This window comes from Pangasianodon hypophthalmus, chromosome 22 (genome assembly GCF_027358585.1).
Source record: "Pangasianodon hypophthalmus isolate fPanHyp1 chromosome 22, fPanHyp1.pri, whole genome shotgun sequence".
In the NCBI taxonomy this organism is placed as follows: domain Eukaryota; kingdom Metazoa; phylum Chordata; class Actinopteri; order Siluriformes; family Pangasiidae; genus Pangasianodon; species Pangasianodon hypophthalmus.
The window spans coordinates 1,425,390-1,446,719 of NC_069731.1; the positions used below are offsets into that span (position 1 = coordinate 1,425,390).

The following is a 21,330-nucleotide window of genomic DNA, read 5'->3' on the forward strand; positions in this document are numbered from 1 at the left end:
TGCAAAAAAAAGGGTTGTCTTTTTATGTATAAGGTAACATACATGCTGTGTGAAGTTTTTTGCTCATGCTGCAGGAGATTAGATTTCTTCCTATTTTTAAGCTGTTATTTATCTTTAAATTTTGTTACTGTAATAATTAACACAGTAACAGTGATGATAATGATCATGCCCTCTGCTATGTTAATGTATTTGCCTACTTTGAATAATATAGATAAAGGGTTTTTTTTTTTCGCTATTACATCAGATCCTCAAGTCTCTAGGTTGATTTTTCAGAAAATAAATGTATGAAGTTTGAGTGTAACAGCAGAGGGGATGTATGTTCATGTCTTCAAATACAGAAAATATGTTGAGGTCTCCATCCAGTGATGGAAACCTGAACCTCTGTACGTTTTCTCTTCAATTACTGAGCAGTTGTAATAAAGCATCTGGTTAATCAGGCTACTCTGGATGTGAATTCATTCACGTCTTTTAACCATCATCCTCACAAAAAAGAAAAAAATCACACACTTTAGAACATAAACACAATTTTATTGTTCTAGAAGTTTAATGTGAAACAAGTCTGAGGCCTTAAAAATAAAACCCCATCATTCTGCAGAGGAAGTAACTGTAAAAGATGTGGTTTAACACAAAGAGACTGGAAGTATTTACTAAATATGCCGTGTATACAGACAAGTGTGTGTTGGTTTCTGTTACAGGTTGTGTAGGTTTCATTTGTGTATCAGTTGTAATTATACAGCAAAAGTAATAAATAAATAGAAATTAAGAATCGTTTCTAAACCAACTTCAAAAATTGCTCCATGACTGAAATTCCAATAAATGTAATAAATGGTTAAGTTGTCTATCTTGAAATTAAGCTCAAATGCAACACAAAGGAAATGTAAGGGGTGTGTAACTTTTTCATCTCACACAGGAAATTCACAAGAAGAAGACTATGTTGAGCATGAGGTGTGAAACTGTGATCAGCTCATTGCTATTAGACGTTAGCATAGATATCAGAATCGTCCTCCTTCTGCTGGACATTAGCGTAGATATCAGAATCGTCTTCATTCTGCTGGACATCAATGTCGATATCAGAATCGCCCTCCTTCTGCTGCTCAGTGTCGACACTCCTGCGCTCACACAAAAACCTGTTTGAGACACAAACTACACGTTAACTGCTGTTTACTACTAAATTAACAGTTTGGCAGTACAGCTTGTGACATGTCAAAATTGTATGCTTTTATAAAGACATTTTTTGTTTCACAAAAAGATTGTGAGTTTTTAAGACTGTTTTACCTCCTGTTGTAAATCACAGCTGGGATAGCTACAATGATGAAAATCAGTCCGGCTGTCAACACAACAATGATCCAGATTGGCCAGTGATCAGGATTTTCAGGATTTTCACCTGTTAAAAAACAACAGTATTTAACATGTGAATACTTAACTAAACACGTCACATTATTTCCTTCAGTAATAACTAGAGACAGTCTGATATTTAAACTTCAGGAATGTTGTGAGCAGATGGACCCACCCTCGACCTGAAGGCTGATCGTTTCAGATCCTGACGCCTCGTTGGTTTTCCAAGTGCAGGTGTAATTCCCAGAATCCCTCACGGTTAGAGCAGGAAAGTGAAGAACAGGTCCTGATGTGTTTAACTGCTCGTTGTTCTTAGACCACACAAACTGTGAGGAACTGTGTGTGCAGTTCACATCACATGTCAGATTTAACGAGTCTCCTTCTTTATAGGTTCTGTTTCCACTGAGCCTGATTAGTGACACCTTTAAATCTTTTTTCAGAGAGCAGGAAAGACTCCACGTCAGTGACTTTGTGATTTCTCACAAAGCTGAAAATGTATTATTGAATAATAAACATCAGCTAAATGAGATTTCTTGATAAAATTAAAGCTGATCTTGGCAATGGATTCAACAAGTTCACAACAAGAAATATTTGTAGAACTATAATTTATTCCTATAGGTGAGGAGAGTAAACTATAAGACAAGGAATAATTTGGATTTTTATTTTAATCATTAAAATTTACCTGCAACTTGTAGAATCACTCCAGGATCACCTGTGTATCTGTCACTAGGCTGAACAGTTATAAATCTGAATTTGTACTCTCCAGAATAACTGGACTGTAGATTGTGGATTAACAAGGTGCAGTTTGATTTGTCGTCTCCAACGTACTCAAAGTCTGACTTGGTGTTTGATGCGCTATTATAAACATACGGTGGGTCCAAACACCTTCCTTTGTTTGAGTTCATTGAGCACCAAAGCTTTTGCGTCACCTGAATATTGGGATTTGATGTTGGATAAGAATAACTACAGGGAATGGAGACACTGAATCCTCTCACAGCACATATCAGCTTATCGGGATATTTCACACTCAAATCACTGAGAACACCTGTGTAGAGAAATAAATGGAGATTAAAGGAGATTGATGAAGTTACACTGATATATTGTTTTATACAGTATATTGTGTGTATTCATGTGTGTTCATCTGATACATATATACAGTCATGGGAATACGAAAGTACAGCTTCTTCAATTCTGTTTTTAATTATCAGGGCCTAAATGACAACTGTGTGGTCTTCACCAACTTCAATAAACAAATAACCTCAGGTGACAAAAAAAAAACAGATTTCAATATGTAATCATTTTGTCCCCAAAACTTAAACCAACATTCAGAAAACAGGTGGGAAAAATAAGTACACCCTACATGTCACATGTAAAACCACGTTTAGCAACAATAACAAAGTAAAATGTTTTCTTTAGGGGTTTTTCAGTCTCTCATGTTGTTTTGGAGAAATTCTGGCCCACTCTTCTTTACAACGTTGCTTCAGTTCATTGATGTTTGAGGGCATTCGTTTATGCACAGCTCTCTTAAGATCCCACCACGGCATCTCAATGGGGTCGAGATCTGGACTTTGACTTGACCATTCCAACACCTTCATTTTTCTCTTCTTTAGCCATTCAGATGTCGATTTGCTGCTGTGTTTGGGATCATTGTCCTGTTGCATGACCCAATTTCAGCCCAGCTTAAGCTGCTGGACAGATGATCTCACATTTGTCTCAAGAATATTCTGGTATAACGTGGAGTTCATCATTGTCTCAATGACTGCAAGTTTCCCAGCTCCTGTGGTTGCAAAACAAGCTGAAATCACCCCCTCCCCCTCCATCACCATGTTTCACAGTTAGTATGAGGTGTTTGTGGTAATATGCTGTGTTTCATTTTTGCCAAACATGGTACTGTGCATGATGACCAAACATCTCCACCTTGGTCTCATCAGTCCAAAGGAAATTGTTCCAGAACTTTTGCGGTTTGTTCAGATGCAATTTTGCAAACCTAAGTCATGCTCCATATTCTTTTTTCCCTACCAAACCTTCCATGAAAGTCTTTTTCCGATTATGCTGTAATGAACATTTAATGTGCTTACAGAGGCCTGTAGGTCACATGATATGTCTGAGCAGTAAACAATCTGTTCTTGGACTGAATTTGCTGGCACACCCACTCCTGGGAAGATTGGCAACTGTCTTGAAGGCTCTCCTTTTGTAAACAATCCTTCACACTGTAGAACGACAAATTTCAAATTATTTGGAGATGGCCTTATAACCCTTCTCAGATTGATGAGCAGCAACAATTGCTTCTCTGAGGTCATGGTCCTTTCTTCTAGGCATGATGTTGACACACAACTGAGTGCTCCAGAACCCCAAACTGCCAAAAGTTCTGCTTTTATAAAAGGTAGTCACATTTCTTGATGATTAACTAATCTACTAATCTTGTGCTATTTTTTATTAGTAACACCTGGCTGCTAATCACTGTCTTAATAACTGTGGAAGTAGAAAGGATGTGCTTATTTTTTCCTTCCTGATTTCTGAATGTTGGTTTATTTTTTGGGGAAAAATGACTACATATTGAAATCTATTGCGGGTTTTTTTTGTCACCTATTTGTTTGTTTATAGAAGTTGGTGAGGACCACCCTATCGTTATTTAGGCGCTGATAAATAAAACCATAGAATCAAGGGAGGGTGTAATTCCTTTTTCCCCATGACACACACACACACACACACACACACACACAGGACAATGGCTTATTTAAAAATTTTAAATGTTTTTAAAGTAATTAACCTAATGTTTTGTTTATTTATACACATGTATAAATTTAATAAATGTGGCATGAATATATACAGATATCCCGCTTTATTGTGTACAATTCAGTAATAAGAAATAGACTGAAATTTCAGCTCTATATTAAAATAGTTAAATAAATGCATCATTGAGAAATAAATATTAACAATCATAGCAGCCAGATTTCTAATGAAATTTATTCATCTCCATTAAATTGATATATTTTGAATATTTTAATAGAGATAGTAGACTAGACCTGAATCGGTAAAGTGTTTTATTCAATAGGAAGCCTTTTTGGGGAGAAAAAAAAAAAAACGCATGTATAAAGCTCTTGCTAAGGCCACAGCCCTGTAGTTAGCTAATCTTGTTAAATAATCCTGAATGCTGAACAGCTGTTTAAAGGAGCTAATTTATAATGTATATCAGATAAATGAAAATGAGGTGCGACACAAAAACAAACACTAAGGACATGGACTAGAAAAACAAGAACTAGGCTTAACATGGAACCACACAGGAACACAAAATGAATACAACAGACGCTAGACAAGGAGTGTTACAAGTGTCAGAACTGAAATACTTGAGCTCATTAGACCTTAACGTGACTCAGGTGTGCATGATCTCATGATGTGCATGGGGCTGATGGGTAATGTAGTCCTGACAGGTAGATTCATATTTATCTATTATTACTTTTTCAAAATGTTCCACCCAACTATTTATCCTGTCTTAAAAGTCTCATGTGTCTCTCTGCACTCTTTCAAAAGGTAACCTCAGAACCAGCGATGTTTCTATTTCTTCAAACGCTCCTTCAGCACATACAATTCTAATTTATTCTTTTAGCTTACTGCATGATTTTACTGCCATCAGAAAGACTTGACAAAAGAAGGAAAACATGACAAACATGACTCCTCATAAAATGTCTTCATCTTAATATTACCTCTGGAAAAAACTGACTTTCCTTACATGATGATATGAATGGTTTTATCAGCACATGGCAACCTGTCTGAAATGTAGTACAGCTACCTGGGGCTCAGTCTTTTCTGTCTGTTAGTTAAAGGTCAGAGGTTAGATGTACAGCAGGAGTCTAGTGGGTGCTCTTGTGTTCTTTGTCTTATCTGTTTTTGATCTATAATCACAGTATTCAGTGTCGCCCAGATAAGGATGGGTTCCCTTTTGAGTCTGGTTTCTCTCAAGGACCCTTGCAACCGTCACCTCTGGCTTGCTCATTAGGGATAAACTAATAAATTTCAAATTTATATATTTCTGTCCAGCTGTTTTGTGACGTCCATTGTTAAAAGAGCTATACAGTACAAATAAAATTGAATTGAATCTTGATCTTAACAGTGCACTGAGATTTTAATGAGAGTTAATTACTAATGTTGTTTTGTTTCTTATTACTGAAACTTACTTAATCACCACCATCAGAAATCTTTCATCAACTTGAAATCAAACATTCACTAACATTAGACAGTATAATGTGTTTGTCCAAGTGTATAATCCAATAACTGACCGTACACACTGCAACATCACTCAGCAAACAGTTAAAACTCTGAACAACAATTCTGTGTAAGAGTGAGATGATGTTTCATACCGGACAGCGTGAGCAGAATCGTAGCCAAGTGCAGCATCTTCATCTCTTCTTCAGTAAGAACTTCACACACTCAGTGTTGGGTCTATGTATATACACTGAGCTGAGCTCACTCACTTGGTCATGAAATGTGAGAATTAAAAGTACTTCCTGGAATAAAAGAATATACCCAATATAGCTACAAACTAAGCCACCACAAGAGTGTCAAAGCATTAAGACAGGAAGACAAGCAGAGGCCTCATGCACTGTCTTTCTCTCTCTCTCTCTCTCTCTCTCTCTCACTCACACACACACACACGTTATTAAAAAAAACAATTATGATTCAGAAATACACTGTATGGCCAAAATATGTGGACACTTGACCATCACATATGAACTTGTTGGACATCCCATTCCAAAAGCATGGACATTTACATGGAGCTGTTCCATCTCTGCAGTATAGATGCTGATGCATAACAGAGGAGCATTCTGAGTTAAGATCACGTGATAGATAGTAAAAGAGCTCAGTGTGTGTGAACAGAATACATAAATAGATTTGTTTCCTACTGTTCATTCCTCAAATAGCTTTATTTATTTTCTTATCAGTTTTAAATAATGCATTTTGAATCCTGTATTAGTTTTCGATTAAAGGTGCAATAGTCATTTTTTGTTTCTTGCACAAATAACCTGGAAGATAAGTAAAACATGGTAAAATATAAAAGTTAAGCCATGGCCTCAGCACAAGTACATTAAGTGGCTGAGAAAACCAGTTTGGAAAGCTGATTTCCAGCCTGGAAATCTTCCTGTAGACACTCTAATCTTTAGGCCTGGGGATCCTGGAGATCCTGGGGCAGAACTTCATGTACATGGGTTAACACCTAACTGTTAACCTAACTGCACCTTTAATGATATGACTTAACTAATTAAACTCAGACGTTTTGACACAACTGTAGGTTCAAGAAGAGAATCTTGCCTTTGCAGAACTATACATTTATTCCTTTAAGTTGGGAAAGGAAATTATGCCGATCAACATTTATTTTCTTTATTAAAAATTACCTGCAACCGCCTACATTGGTTATAAATCTGAATTTGTACTCTCTGGAATAACTGAACTGCACATTGGGGATTAAGTGCAGTGTGATTTGTCTCCAACATACTCCAAGTACGACTTGGTGTTTGATGAGCTGTTAAACATGTGGTGGGTCTGTACACTTGCCCATTTTTGAGTTCATCAGGCAACAAATTTATGTGGCGATTCACCATACGGTGGATTCAAACCCAGGCCTCAGGATACAGGACAACAGGGCAAACTGAGTTGTGGCTCATTAATACTCAAGAGATAGAACCAAAGTGCAGAGAAGATAAGGAGGATAAACAGAAACCTCCAAAATAGAAATTAATTGAGCTCAGGCCAACACACTCTGTCCTGGTTATGGAGAAAAGCAACAAAATGGGGGGAAAAAATCTGGGTTTCTTTGTTTTGGTTTGCTGTAGGATGAAAGCTAGGCTTCATATGCCTTAAACCTAGCTCCCCTTCTGATTTCAGTCCTTCTCATGGTACACTGGTAATGTGCTTGCTTTCACCCTACAGCAAACCAAAACAAAGAAACCCAGATGAGCTAGCAACAATAGGAACAAAGGAGAAACTACAGGCACAAACTGAGGACCATCAGGGGAGAAACCTCTGACTGCTCACTACAGAGAGCTAATGTGGTAAGGTGGTTAAATCCCCCTTGTGCCGACGTCAGAACAATTTGAACCTATTAGTTAACATAGGTGGGTTTATAAAGGGTTGAGGTGTGCCACCTGAAGGCGCGTCACTGTTAGCTGCCCCTCCCCTTGCTCTCGACACCGGCGTTCGACACGGTGGTGCAGGTAATGTGGCCTATATCTCCTTGCGCGTTTTGTTTGGACATGCGTGTGTTTTAATGGTGAGTTGAGCATCAAGTAATTGCCTTTTTTTAGTGTTAGTTACTCTAATTTGATCGGTTTTGCACCATTTATAGTGATACCTGAAGTCAACGGGTTAATCACTGTGACTCGTGTTTGGTCGGACTGCCTACTCTCAGGTATGTGTATGATTTCGGGAAATGCAATTTGAATCTTTGACCATATCTGGGGGTTTAACTATGTTTTACATTCTTTTATTGCAGTACTACCGTCTTTCTATCGCCGTATGTCTGGGTCAGCTGTATGTTGGTATGGCAGTTGGCTGTATGTTCTGGCTTGTTGTTAGCATTTATGCTTTGCCGCTAGTGCGGCCGGTATTTTGATTCATCATTAGTTTGAGACTGCCGGTTTTTATCTTCGGTAAGTATAATTGAAATATCTGAGGGCTTCGGCGTTTTATGCACTGGAATGACTTATTTAATTATATGTTCTTTTTTTTTGTAGTAATTTGGAGTGTTCCTGCTGGGCTTGTAAACTGACCATCAGTACCCAGAAATACGCTGCTGTCTTGTTCCCATTTAATTTACTTATATTTTGCGTTATATTAGTAATTGCTTCCCATGTTAGCTTTCCTTGAGCTCTTCACTGGATGGTTCAGTCGGGTGCTTCCAGCAGTGGACTACAAGGACTTTTGTAGCTCCTGTATACCTCCTGTTGAAAGCCTGGTGGTCCTATTCGTCTGATTGCTTGGTGGATGGCTACTTTTCCTTTTTTTTGTTATTTTTGGAGTGTATTGTCCCGTGTTGTGTTTTTTTGTATACTCTTTTTGATATTTCTTCTGTTCTTTTGGAATTAGTGGTTGTGTGTGCGCGTTCGGTTGAAGCTGACTGAGTCTATCTAATTGCAGGTGCTGTGTCCAACAAAGGCAGGGGGGCAGATTCCTCACGTCTGTGTGTGGTGCTGATGTTCACTGTGTGCTGTGTAAAGCTGATCTTCCACCATAACTTCACTGGGTATTGAGTGAGTGTGAATGTGTGCACTGATAGCATGTGGTAACTAGATATTGTGCTAGTTGGCCACAGCCCTGTAACCTTAGGTGGAACATGTACTGTGAAGAACTGCAGGTACTACTATTTTAAGTTGCATTTTGACTTGTCTCTTTTTAAAAGGTGATTATTGAATAATAAAGCAAAGCATCTTTTGTACCTATGTCTCTTGCTCTATTTCTTAGTAGAACCGAACCTGTGTTCCTTTGAGTAATATTCACTGGCACATAGTATTTCCCTGGGTGAAAGTCCTGGGGTGGCGTAGTCGTCTTGTTTAGTGTAATAATTTCTGTTGTCCTGTACCGCACCGCTACACTAACAAGGAAACAAAAGAGATTTTTCCACCCACGAGAAGGAACCTGAAGACATGAGAGGGTGACTAGGTTGACAAGGCGAGGAACCCAGCGCAGAGGAAAGGACCAGAGAACAGCTCTAGTTTTCAAAATACCAGCTTAGTCTTGCGCTCACAGGATAAACTCAAGACTGAGCATTTGAGCAACCTGTAAGCAGCCCTTAAATAGGCCAGTCACAGGTGGCACAGGTTACCACTAATTACTGAGAGGCAGCTCTCTGTCTCCCTCTGGTGGCAGTCCGGGGCCATGGCAGCTGCCCCTTTCACCAAAGCATTTGTACAACCTGATAATTTGGCTGTGGATAATAGTAACTAGAGAGAATGAAGATACTGAATCCTCTCACAGCACAAACCGGCTCAGGATATTCCACAACCCAGTATCTCTGCATGAGATCACCTGCAAAATAAGTGTGTAGAAAAATCATTCCAAACCTAAAGACAAAAGAGACTGATAAAGTGTCAGTCATATCATTTGTAATCTTTAAGTCCTCTACAACACATACAAAATTCCAGGACAAGGACAGTTATAGTGATGACTTTTAATTACTCATTTTATTTAGATTTCTGTAAGTAGATTTTTATGATGACTGGGTTATTTAAAAATAAAATTAAAAAAAAACATCATCACCATTGGTCAATCAGTGTTCACCAGGCATTTCTCAGTTCTTGGACCCCAAAGATTGCTGCTTGTGTCTAGTTTTATTGTTTAATACATCATCAGCATTGTTAAAGGCATTACAATCAAAGTTTATAACTATATTTATAACTATAAAAGTGTGCATTGTCATTTAATAATAAATAACCACGTTAAAGAAGAAATGTACAAATGCAATTCCAGTAGTGTGACGAATCAGTGCTAAATCCAACTCAGGTGAACCAGAATCACTGGCTTAATGCACCATAACAACGACAAACTGACACGAAATCTCTCACACACTTACCTTTTCATAATCCCTCTCCACCACCCAAAGGGCTAAGCAGGAACTGAAAAATCATTTTCACAAAACCATTTTCAGCTCTATAGAAACTTTTTATAAGGAAACAGCTTAACACGGCTTAATGTGTTAAAACTGCAACCGAGAAACACCAAATTTTCTCTCACATTTTATTCATCATACTGTCTATTACAGTAAACTAAATGTACAGTCAGGTCCATAAGTATTTGGACAGGGACACAATTTTCAGAATTTTTGCCTCTGTACACCACCACAACAGATTTGAAATGAAGCAATCAAGATGTGATTGAAGTGGAGACTTTCAGCTTTAATTCAAGGGGTTTAACGAAATACTGCATTAATTCTTCAGGAATTACAGCCATTTTCTACAGAGTCCCTCCATTTTCACAGGCTAAAAGTAATTGGACAATTGACTGATAAGTAGTTTCATGGCCAGGTGTGGCCTGTTTCCTCATTATTTCATGACAAATTAAGGAGATAAAAGGTCTGGAGTTGATTCCAAGTGTTGAATTTGCATTTGGTACCTGCTCATGGGAACTCTCAATATGTGGTCCAAAGAGGTGTTGATGCAAGTGAAAGAGGCCATCATTAGGCTGAAAAAAAACCCAGACCTATCAAAGAGATAGCAGAAACCTTAGGAGTAGCCAAATCAACAATTTGGTACATTCTTAAAAAGAAGTAATGCACTGGCGAGCTCAGCAACACCAAAAGTCCTGGAAAACCACGGAAGACAACAAAGGCACAATCGACGTGGTGCTGGCAAACATAGTCCCCAATGTATGGAGACTTTTGGGACACCCTGTAGTTAATACATATGCATCAGTAATGTTTATTTTAAAATATTGTGGGTTTTTTTTTTTTGATGGATTGCAGGAAACCAGGCTTCTCATGGTTGTTTCTATCTCCTGGTTTGTTCCCTCTGATTGACCATTGGATTGGTGAAGGAACTCAGAAGACAGGTTGGCTCAGGCACCATTAAGCTGTCAGCATTCCAGAATCAAGAAACAATCTAAGGGCCTCAATGGAAGTATGCAACCTGATGACATGTTGGAGCATAATTTTAGCAGTCTCTCGAGCAAAGAGAACTTTGGGCAATGGTGTGAGGTGACAGGCCTTCGAAAATCTATATACCACGACAAAAATAACTGTATTACCATGTGAAGATGGTAAGACAGTGACAAAATCCATGGAAACATGCAACCAAGGATGAGAGGGGTGGGATGAGGATGTAACAGGCCTTGTGGGGAAGATCTGGTGTTCTTGGTCCATGTACAGGTGCTACAGACGGCTACAAAAGATCTAATGTCCTACACCATCTTCAGCCACCAGAGACATCAACAGACGAAGTCTGAGGTCTTTGACACTGCTGGATGAAACTGTGAAGAATGCCTCCACTACAAAACAATGGTTGATGGTCGGATGATCCCCTCTGGGGACTACGCTAGCTCAGAAGGGTTAAACTCCCTGGAAAGAGCATCAGGTTTCTCAGTTTTACTACCTGGTTGATAAGAGAGAATAAAATCAAATCTATTAAATAAAAGGTTAGGAGAGGTCGTATCAATGGGCTAGCAGGACTAAGGTTTCATTTTTGGCATTCACATCATCTTATTTGAAGTTAACAAATGTTTTAAAAAGGATTATTTTGGATTTTTTTTTTAAACTGAGTGCAACATCACCACCAGCACTCATAAGAAACACACAGAATATCATGAAGGGCTAAGACTATAATTAGACACTTAGTTACATTTTGTTACATTTAATTACATTTAGAGTATATAACAAATGCTCTTATCCAGAGGAGCTTGCAGATGATAAGGATTATTATTATTATTATTATTATTATTATTATTATTATTATTACTGTTGTTGTTGTTCAATCCTAGTTAAATTGTCCATTGCTACTGATAGATTTTAGCCCTGCCATTTAATATCAGCTGCCACTGCACATTACATTTTAAGACTTATTAGTATTAGTCTGAGTTTATTTCCTGTAAACATCCTGTCTAGTAGAACATTTAAACCAATTTTTTTCTATAACAATATAATACACTATAATATAATAAGAATAATTCTTGTTATCTATATTTTCTCCATTTTGTAGTTTATAAGATAAAAACACTTGTCATGTTACTGAGAAACCACAAAGAAGCTTAAAATTACAGCTTTTCCTCTGACTGTTTCAAAGCACTGACACTGGAGACTCCTTCCATAAATAATATACAAACATCTCCTTGAAGAAAACTTTACCATATCAAAGACTATACAAGTTTTTTTTATCAGTTTATGTGGCGCGTCCACTGTAATGAGCCGGTGAATGAGTTGTGAGTGAGCTTTTTCTACAGAACCAATAACGTTTTAGAACAAGTGCATTAATATAAACCTGTGATATGCAGCTGTGCTACTGTCAGAGCTGCTGGTATAGAAAATTAATCAACACCTTCTGACCAATCACAATCCAGAACTCGACCGTGCTGTGGTGTAAGGTTGGTTTAGAAACAAGTGCTACTGATACTGAGCTTCTGGTTTATGTTCGCTTACTGCTTTAATGAATCTTTGTATCTTTAAGTTAATGTAATAATTTTCCCTCGTTTTCTTTTTGTCTGCTGTGGCTTGGCATTCATTTGAATAAAGGTTTTGTTATTTGAACTGGCTTCTCTTGTCTGAACATTTAATAAATAAATGTATAAATCTTTCAGTGTAAGGTTAGACTATACATTTCTGCAGAATTAAATTAAATGAAATTGATTTAGCGCTATAAATTGGTCAATGCTGCTCTCTAGTGGCTGAATCCCAAAGAGCTACAGAAGTTCTCTGACACACCCACATTAGTGATGGATGCTTGTACCTCTGACACACCCATATTTCTGATGGACGCTCGTACCTCTGACCCACCCATATTAGTGATGGACGCTCGTACCTGAGCATGCACGCTGATATTACCTGAAGTGCAGCTTAAGATAAGCTACCATTTGCTAGCTAGCTGATATTATCAATCATTTTAATCAAAGTAATGAAAGTATAAGTAGTGAATGTAATGTACCAACTGAAAATATAAACAACAGTCAACATTTACACTCAACACAACTTTTTTCTGAGGAAAAAATTCGCTGCTCTCCATGATGTTCATCTAGCTCTGACACCTGCAGTGAGTTACCCATCTGAATGGAGAAGTGCTTTTATATATTCCACTCATTCTTTCTGTGGCATTTGTTTAAAAAGGAGAGACTGGTTAACCTTAACACACCACACTGAGTGTTCTCTAAGGTCATATAGTTAATAGTGAAATTATTATTATGAAATATAGCTAGTGTTAGCGGCCTTGGTTTGTGCCATCACTTCATTCGCTCATGTTGGTTTACTAGTTATAGCACGACTACAACGAGCTAGCTTAAGCATCACAATGAGCAACATACTGGAAAAACTGCAGAGAATTGCCCGCTGAGGGTCTGTTAGAACAGTTTACAGCAGAACAAGACATGGCTTTGCTACAGAACTGTCCAGAGCTTCAGGTGTGTGTTGGAAGGTGCATGCAACTCATGACTCGACTGTCATGACCACAACTGTCAATCACCTCCTCAACCACGCTCTTTTATTCATCACCAAATAACTCCTATAAAACATCTCGTCAGGGCGAATACTTGGGGAGAGATCAGGGTCAACTGAAGACTATTTCCAAAAATATTTTGTGGAGATTGATCTTAAAATGGAAGTTCACCACCTTTAACATTCACTAATGAGAATAGGCAGGGTTTAAAATTGTACTGCAGCCAGCCACTAGAGGGCCTCAGAGGCATTTTTGCTGTCAAAAAATGACTCCGGACTGCTGTTAAAAAACTAAAACCATAGTTTGATTTTGTTCGAGACTTTTTTATTTATGTGCTATTTTATTATTTTATTATTAACCTTGAAATAGTACAAAATATTAAAAAGTGAATAAAACCATTCTTGAAACAGGTGTATTCAAACTTTGGACACACGCAGTGTGTGTGTGTGTGTGTCTATATATATATATATATATATATATATATATATATATATATATATATATATATATAAAAACGTACACTGCCTAATATTGTCCCACCAAATCCTTTCTGATCCCTTGTTGCATGGACTCCACAAGACCCCTGAAGGTGTGCTGTGGTATCTGGCACAAAGACGTTAGCAGCAGATCCTGTAAGTCCTGTAAGTCCTGTAAGTTGCGAGGTGAGGCCTCCATGGATAGAACCTGTTTGTCCAGCACAGATGCTGGATGGGATTGAGATCTGGGGAATTTGGAGGCCAAGTCAACACTTTGAACTCTTTGTCATGTTCCTCAAACCATCCCTGAACAATTTTCGAAGCGTGGCAGGGTGCATTATCCTGCTGAATGAGGCCACTGCAATTAGGGATTACTGTTGCCATGAAGGGGTGTACTTGGTCTGCAACAAGGTTTAGGTAGGTGGTACGTGCCAAGGTAACAGCCACATGAATGCCAGGACCCAAGGTTTCCCAGCAGAACATTGCCCAGGACATCACACTGCCTCCACCGGCTTACCTTCTTCTCATAGTGCATCCTGGTGCCATCTCTTCCCCAGGTAAGCGAAGCACATGCACCTGGCAAGTCCACATGATGTAAAAGTAAATGTGATTCGTCAGACCAGGCCACCTTCTTCCCTCACTCCATGGTCCAGTTCTGATGCTTACATGCCCATTGCAGACTCGTTCGGCGGTGGACGGGGGTCAGCATGGGCACTCTGACCAGTCTGCAGCTACACAGCCCCATATACAGCAAGCTGCCATGCACTGTGTGTGGTGTTTGATGTTGTAGCTATAATAGGTGCATTCTTTTGATCCAGGAAGTGGTTTTAGTTCTCACATATCATGACAAAGTCAGTGAGATCAGTGTATATACATAGACCCAACACTGAGTGTGTGAAGCTCTTACTGAAGAAGAGATGAAGATGCTCCACTTGGCTACAATTCTGCTCACGCTGTCCGGTATGAAACATCATCTCACTCTTACACAGAATTATTGTTCAGAGTTTTAACTCTTTGCTGATTGATGTTGCAGTGTGTACGGTCAGTTAATGGATTATCTAATATTAGAGAACATTTAATTTTTGATCAGATGAAAGAATTCTGATGATTTAGCAATAAGTAAGTTTCAGCTCTGTTGAGTCAATAACATGATTAATAAAAAATGAAACACAACATTGGTAATTATTAAAATTGCTGTTACTGTTAAAATGATGACATCAGTTACCATTTAGGAATCACAGCAAAGCCATTTTCAGCAAAGCACTTTTTCAGGGGCTCAAAGGTATTGTGACAGGTATTTGGACAAAGTGGCATAATTGTAAATATAACCATTATTTTAATACTTAGATGAAAATCCTTTGCAGTCAATGACTGCCTGAAGTCTGGAGCCCATGTTCTCAAAACTCAAATTCTGAGTTTCCTCCCTGGAGATGCTTTGCCAGGCCTTCACTGCAACCACCTTGAGTTGCTGCTTATTTGTGGGTCTTCACCTCTGTAGGATTTAAGACTTGCTAATATCATAAGAACTGTCAGTTTAACTGCTGTAAACATCTTGTCTGGAAGGAGATTTAAAAGGAATTTGTTTAACACATTCTTGTGATTTTTTTTATTGTAATTCATGCTGTTTTTGAGTAAACAGGCTTCTTTTACTTCTTAGGGTGCTTTAAGCCCTATTCAGACAGGTTTAGTTTTACATGTGGAGATGGATTTAATTTCTCTGGGATTTTAGTCCCGCCTGAATCCGTCATGTCAGTAATTGTTTACATACACGCAAATGAACGCGTCTCGAAAGGTTACACTGTATTTTAAAAAGAACCTGTAGAATAAACAAGAGGTAATATATTGTATATCCTGTGTGAATTGACATGCTGATAAAGATTGCATTATAGCCTGTGTGAAAATAGATTTTGTGCTTTTTCTTCAGTATAAAGACAGGAAGTGTTCCATCTTTTCTATTGTCTCCTGCCAAAACAGTTACTGACTTACTGCTAGCCAGGTGCATTTACATTTATGGCATTTTGGCAGACGCCCTTATCCAGAGCGACTTACAGAAGTGCTTTTGAAGTCTCTATCAATAAATACATCCTGATACTGGTTCACTAGGTCACGGACTAAGAATACCATCAGTCTAGAAGCTCTGTTCGGGAGGTAATATAGTAAGAAAAGCACACAGACACCTGGCAGTTTGAAGACTGCCAGTGACTCAGCTGTTCAGACATCTAGGGGAAGTTCATTAAACCATCTAGGTGCAGGACAGAGAAGAGTGTTGATGCAGGTCTTCCTTGTACCCTGAGAGATGGTGGGAGCAGTCGAGCAGTGCTAGAGGACCGGAGGGAGTGTGGTGCATTGTGGGGTGTGATAGGTGCTTTGAGGTAAGTGGGTGCTGGTCCGTTTCTGACTTTGTAGGCAAGTGTCAGTGTTTTAAATCTGATGTGGGCAGCTACAGGAAGCCAGTGAAGGGAGTGTAGCAATGGGGTGGTGTGGGAGAACTTAGGAAGGTTGAAAACCAGTCATGCAGCTGCATTCTGGATCAGTTGCAGAGGTCAAATGGCGCTCAGAGGCAGACCTGCCAGGAGCGAGTTGCAGTGGCAGGTACAGCCTGTATACATATTATAGTCATGGTATAGGAGGCCGGTATAGGAGTAGGTTGAATGGTTTAATAGGGGAAGAGCAAAAAAAGACAAGGAATGTCAGCAGGGTGACTAGTAGCAAAAGGCAAAAAATCCAAAAAGGGAAAAAAAGGGAAAAAATCAGACAAGCAAAAACGCAAACAATGCAATGCTCAGAAGACATCAAAAATAAAACACAAAAGCTAGGGCAAAAATTCCAACAAAATACAAAAAACAGGGCAAAGACAGGATTTGATCAGTCAAAGTCCATAAAAAAAACTAGCAAGGTAGTCATACATGACAAAAAGCAGAAGAGCAGGGCAGAGACTTACACAAGGCCAAAACCAAGGCAAAGACTGAGCAAAGACTCTAGCAAACAGGGCAACTTAATTACACAGGAAAATGAGACACAGCTGAAACACATTAACTAGTCAGGAGCTCTAATAGAAAGTCCTCAGGGTCACCATCAGGTGGCCAAAAGGCAGAATACAGTCTGAAACCTGACAGAACCCCCCCGTTTATGAACGTCTCCTGACGTTCCCAGCTGGACGATCAGTGTGTTGGGTGTGAAAGTCCCTAATAAGGTCCTTGTCCAGGATATCTCGGGCAGGAACCCAGGACCCTCGATGATACGGGGTGGCGGTGGTGGTTTAGGGGCAGGGGCTAGAGGGCAGGAGACAACTGGCCTTAACAGGGACACATGAAATGTTGGGTTGATCTTCATGGATGCAGGAAAACGAAGCCGATAGGTCACTGGATTAATACTTTGAACTACTTTGAAGGGGCCCACAAAGTGCGGGGCCAGCTTGCGAGATTCCACCTTTAGGAAAGCCACACTCTCTGTCCTGGACGAAGGGTAGGTGCGAGTCTGCGCCTACGGTCAGCCTGAGTTTGCTGCTGCCGAGATGCCTGTTGAAGGTTGTGCTGAGCTCTTTTCCAAATCCGATGAACCCGCTGGATGAACTGCTGGGCAGACGGAACCCCTACATTGGTTTCTTGTTCAGGGAACAGCAGTGGTTGGTAACCAAACTGGCACTCAAAAGGGGACAGGCCTGTGGATGCAGAGCGCGGAGTGTTTTGGGCGTACTCCGCCCAGGGCAGATGAGAAGACCAGGAGGTGGGATTGGATGCCAACAAACACTGCAGCATCGTCTCCAGGACCTGGTTGATCCGTTCTGTCTGACCATTAGATTGAGGGTGGAACCCAGAGGACAGGCTGGCAGTGGCCCCAATCAACTTGCAGAATGCTTGCCAGAAGCGTGATGTGAACTGAGGCCCCCGGTCTGAAGCAATATCCTGTGGTAGACCACAGACTCGAAAAACACGTGTGCATATTAGTTCAGCAGTTTCTCTAGCAGTGGGGAGTTTGGTCAATGGCAGAAAGTGACAGGCCTTAGAGAACCCATCAACAATAATGAGGATAATTGTATTACCTTGGGACGAAGGCAGTCCGGTAATGAAGTCAAGGGAAATGTGGGACCAAGGCCATTGGGGAATGGGCAGAGGATGAAGCAGCCCTTGAGGACGGAGGTGTGAATCCTTGCTTTGGGAACGGGTCTGGCAAGCAGAGACAAATGCCCTGACATCCTCCCTGATGGTGGGCCACCAAAAGTGTCTCTGCAGGAATTCCAGGGTCCGCTTCGCTCCCGCACGGCAGGTGAGATGGGAGGAATGACCCCACTGTAGGACCTGAGAATGGACAGAATTGGGAACAAAGAGACAACCAGCAGGAACCCCGACAGGACTGGACTCACCTCGCAGGGCCTGTTTAACTACAGTTTCTATTTCTCACCAAACCGGCGCCACAATCTTAGTGCTGGGTAGTATGGGACTTTCATAGGATCGAGGGTCTTCTTGGAGGAAAACCCGAGACAGAGCATCTGGTTTCTGGTTCTTAGAGCCTGGGCGGTAAGAGAGGGTAAACTGGAATCTGTTAAAGAACAGGGCCCAACGGGCTTGACGTGGGTTGAGTCGTTTGGCCTGCTGGAGATATTGGAGGTTTTTATGATAAGTCCATACCACGAAAGGATTTTGGGCTCTCTCCAGCCAGTGCCTCCATTCCTCCAGAGCCAGTTTCACTGCGAGCAGCTCCCTGTCTCTCACATCATAGTTCCTTTCAGAAGGTGACAATCTGTGAGAAAAAAAGGCACAAGGGTGAATCCTATTATCAGCCCCTCTCTGTGACAGCACCGCCCCTACCCTTAGATCTGAGGCGTCAACCTCCACAATGAAGGCCTGGTTAGGATGAGACAGGACAGGAGCGGAGGTGAATCTGTGCTTGAGCTCTTGAAAAGCATCATCGGCTTCTCTGGTCCAGACAAATTGATTACTTTTCCCTTGGTGAGTGCAGAGAGAGTGGCGGCCACAGAGTTGAAGCTGCGAATGAACTTCCTATAAAAATTAGCAAAACCCAAGAAATGCTCTACCTCTTTGATGGACCTGGGTTGTGGCCAATCCTGAACTGCTGTGGTCTTCTTCAGGTCCATCTGGATACTCCCCTGTTTAATGACAAAACCCAGGAAATAAACTACAGAGGAGTGAAAGTGGCATTTTTCTGGTTTAACATAAAGGTGATTGCTTAAGAGCCGTTCGAGAATCTGGCGGACATGGGACACATGCTCATGAAGAGATCGGGAGAAGATTAGAATGTCATCCAAGTATACAAAAACAAATTTGTTTAAAAAATCCCGGAGAACATTGTTAATAAGGGCCTGGAAGACTGCTGGGGCATTAGTGAGACCAAATGGCATAACTAGCTACTCATAATGGCCAGTGGGAGTGTTAAAAGCAGTCTTCCACTCATCACCCTCCCTGATGCGGACTAGGTGGTAGGCATTGCGAAGGTCCAGTTTAGTGAAGATGGTGCCTCCCTGTAAATGATCAAGGGCACTAGTCATAAGAGGAAGAGGGTATCGGTTTCTCACCGTGATTTTATTCAGCCCCCGATAATCAATACAGGGGCGAAGACCCCCATCCTTCTTGCACACAAAAAAGAAACCAGCCCCAGCAGGAGATGTTGAGGGGCGAATGAGTCCTGAGGCCAGTGCGTCTCTGATATATTCATCCATGGCAACACGCTCGGGTGCAGACAGAGAAAGAATACGCTCCCTGGGGGGGCATGTGCCTGGGAGCAGGTCAATACAACAGTCATAAGGGAGATGAGGTGGTAGGGAGGTGGCTTTTCCTTTACTAAAAACCTCCTTAAGGTCCATGTACATGGAAGGGACTTGAGATAAATCTAGGGACTCGGGAGGTTTGGGAGCTGGTGAGATGCTAGGAAAGTGGCAGGTAAGAGAACATGTGGAACCCCACTGAAGAACAGTACAGGTAGACCAGTTAATGTGAGGATTATGATAAGTAAGCCAGGGGTAACCAAGGACTACTGGAAACTCAGGGCAGTAGATGAGGTAGAATTGAATCTTCTCCTGATGTTGCTGAGCAGACATAAGCAGCGGAGTCGTGCTCTGGCAGACGCTGCCTTTACCCAGGGGGTGACCATCGAGGGCAGTAACAGACAAGGGAGAAGGCAGAGGAGAACAAGGAACTTGAAGTGAGTGGGCTAATGAAATGTCCATAAAGTTGCCAGCAGCTCCGGAATCCATGAGAGCCTTAAGATAGTGTACTTTAGCTTTACCCCAGGAGATAGTGATAGGCAAAAGAAAGCCTGGACTGGAGCAAGTGGGAGGGGAGGTAGTTCCCGTTAACAGCCCTCCCTGTGCTGGACGGGGTCGGGCTTTTCCCGACAGCTCTGGACAGCTATCATGAAAATGGTCTTGCTTTCCACAGTACAAGCAACATCTTTCCCTCATACGACGTTCACGACGTTGAATGCGATCTGAAAGACCGTGTTGAAATGCCACAATCAGCGCCTCCTGGTTCAACTTGCTCTCAGCAGCCAGGGTCCTGAATTGAACCGCATAGTCCGCCACACTTCCAGTCCCCTGGCGGATGCTCAGTAATTGTTTAGCAGCTTCACGGCTGCTGGAGGGGTGGTCAAAATCTCTCCGAAACTCCTCTTCAAAAGCCTTGTAACTACAGCAGAATGGGGGCTGCTCTGACCATACAGCAGTGGCCCAGGCCCGTGCTTTGCCAGTGAGAAGAGTGATAATGTAAGCTCTACGGGAGTGATCAGTGGGGAAGGAGGAGGGCTGAAGCTCAAAGGTAAGTGAACACTTTGTCAAAAATCCTCAACAATCACTAGAATTCCCATCGTATTGCTGAGGGGCTGGGAGAGGAGGATTTGAACCCAGGATCTCTGGGTATAGGTGTAATGCTCTACTGGTGGAGCTAAACATAGATGAGAGGACCCAAAAGCAGAGGCTGGTATAGGAGTAGGTTGAATGGTTTAATAGGGGAAGAGCAAAAAATGACAAGGAATGTCAGCAGGGTGACGAGTAGCAAAAGGCAAAAAATCCAAAAGGGAAAAAAACAGGCAAGCAAAAAACTCAAACAATGCAATGCTCAGAAGACATCAAAAATAAAAAACAAAAGCTAGGGCAAAAATTCCAACAAAATACAAAAAACAGGGCAAAGATCCAAGGCAGGATTTTAGCAGTCACAGTCCATAAAAAAACTAGCAAGGTAGTCATACATGACAAAAAGCAGAAGAGCAGGGCAGAGACTTACACATGGCCAAAACCAAGGCAAAGACTGAGCAAAGACTCGAGCAAACAGGGCAACTGAAACACATTAACTAGTCTGGAGCTCTAATAGAAAGTCCTCAGGGTCGCCATCAGGTGGCCAAAAGGCAGAATACAGTCTGAAACCTGACAAGTCCGCAAAACTAAT

The 21,330-nt window shown here is 40.9% G+C and overlaps 1 long non-coding RNA gene across 1 annotated transcript; it reads right to left on the reverse strand.

Moving 5' to 3' along the window:
- Positions 1-507: 507 nt before the first annotated feature.
- On the reverse strand, positions 508-1,759 carry LOC128317204 (uncharacterized). Its single transcript, XR_008300741.1, has 3 exons — positions 1,511-1,759; positions 1,276-1,384; positions 508-1,127 (listed from the first exon to the last, which is right to left on the reverse strand). It is a non-coding gene; the product is annotated as an uncharacterized LOC128317204 (long non-coding RNA).
- Positions 1,760-21,330: the final 19,571 nt, after the last annotated feature.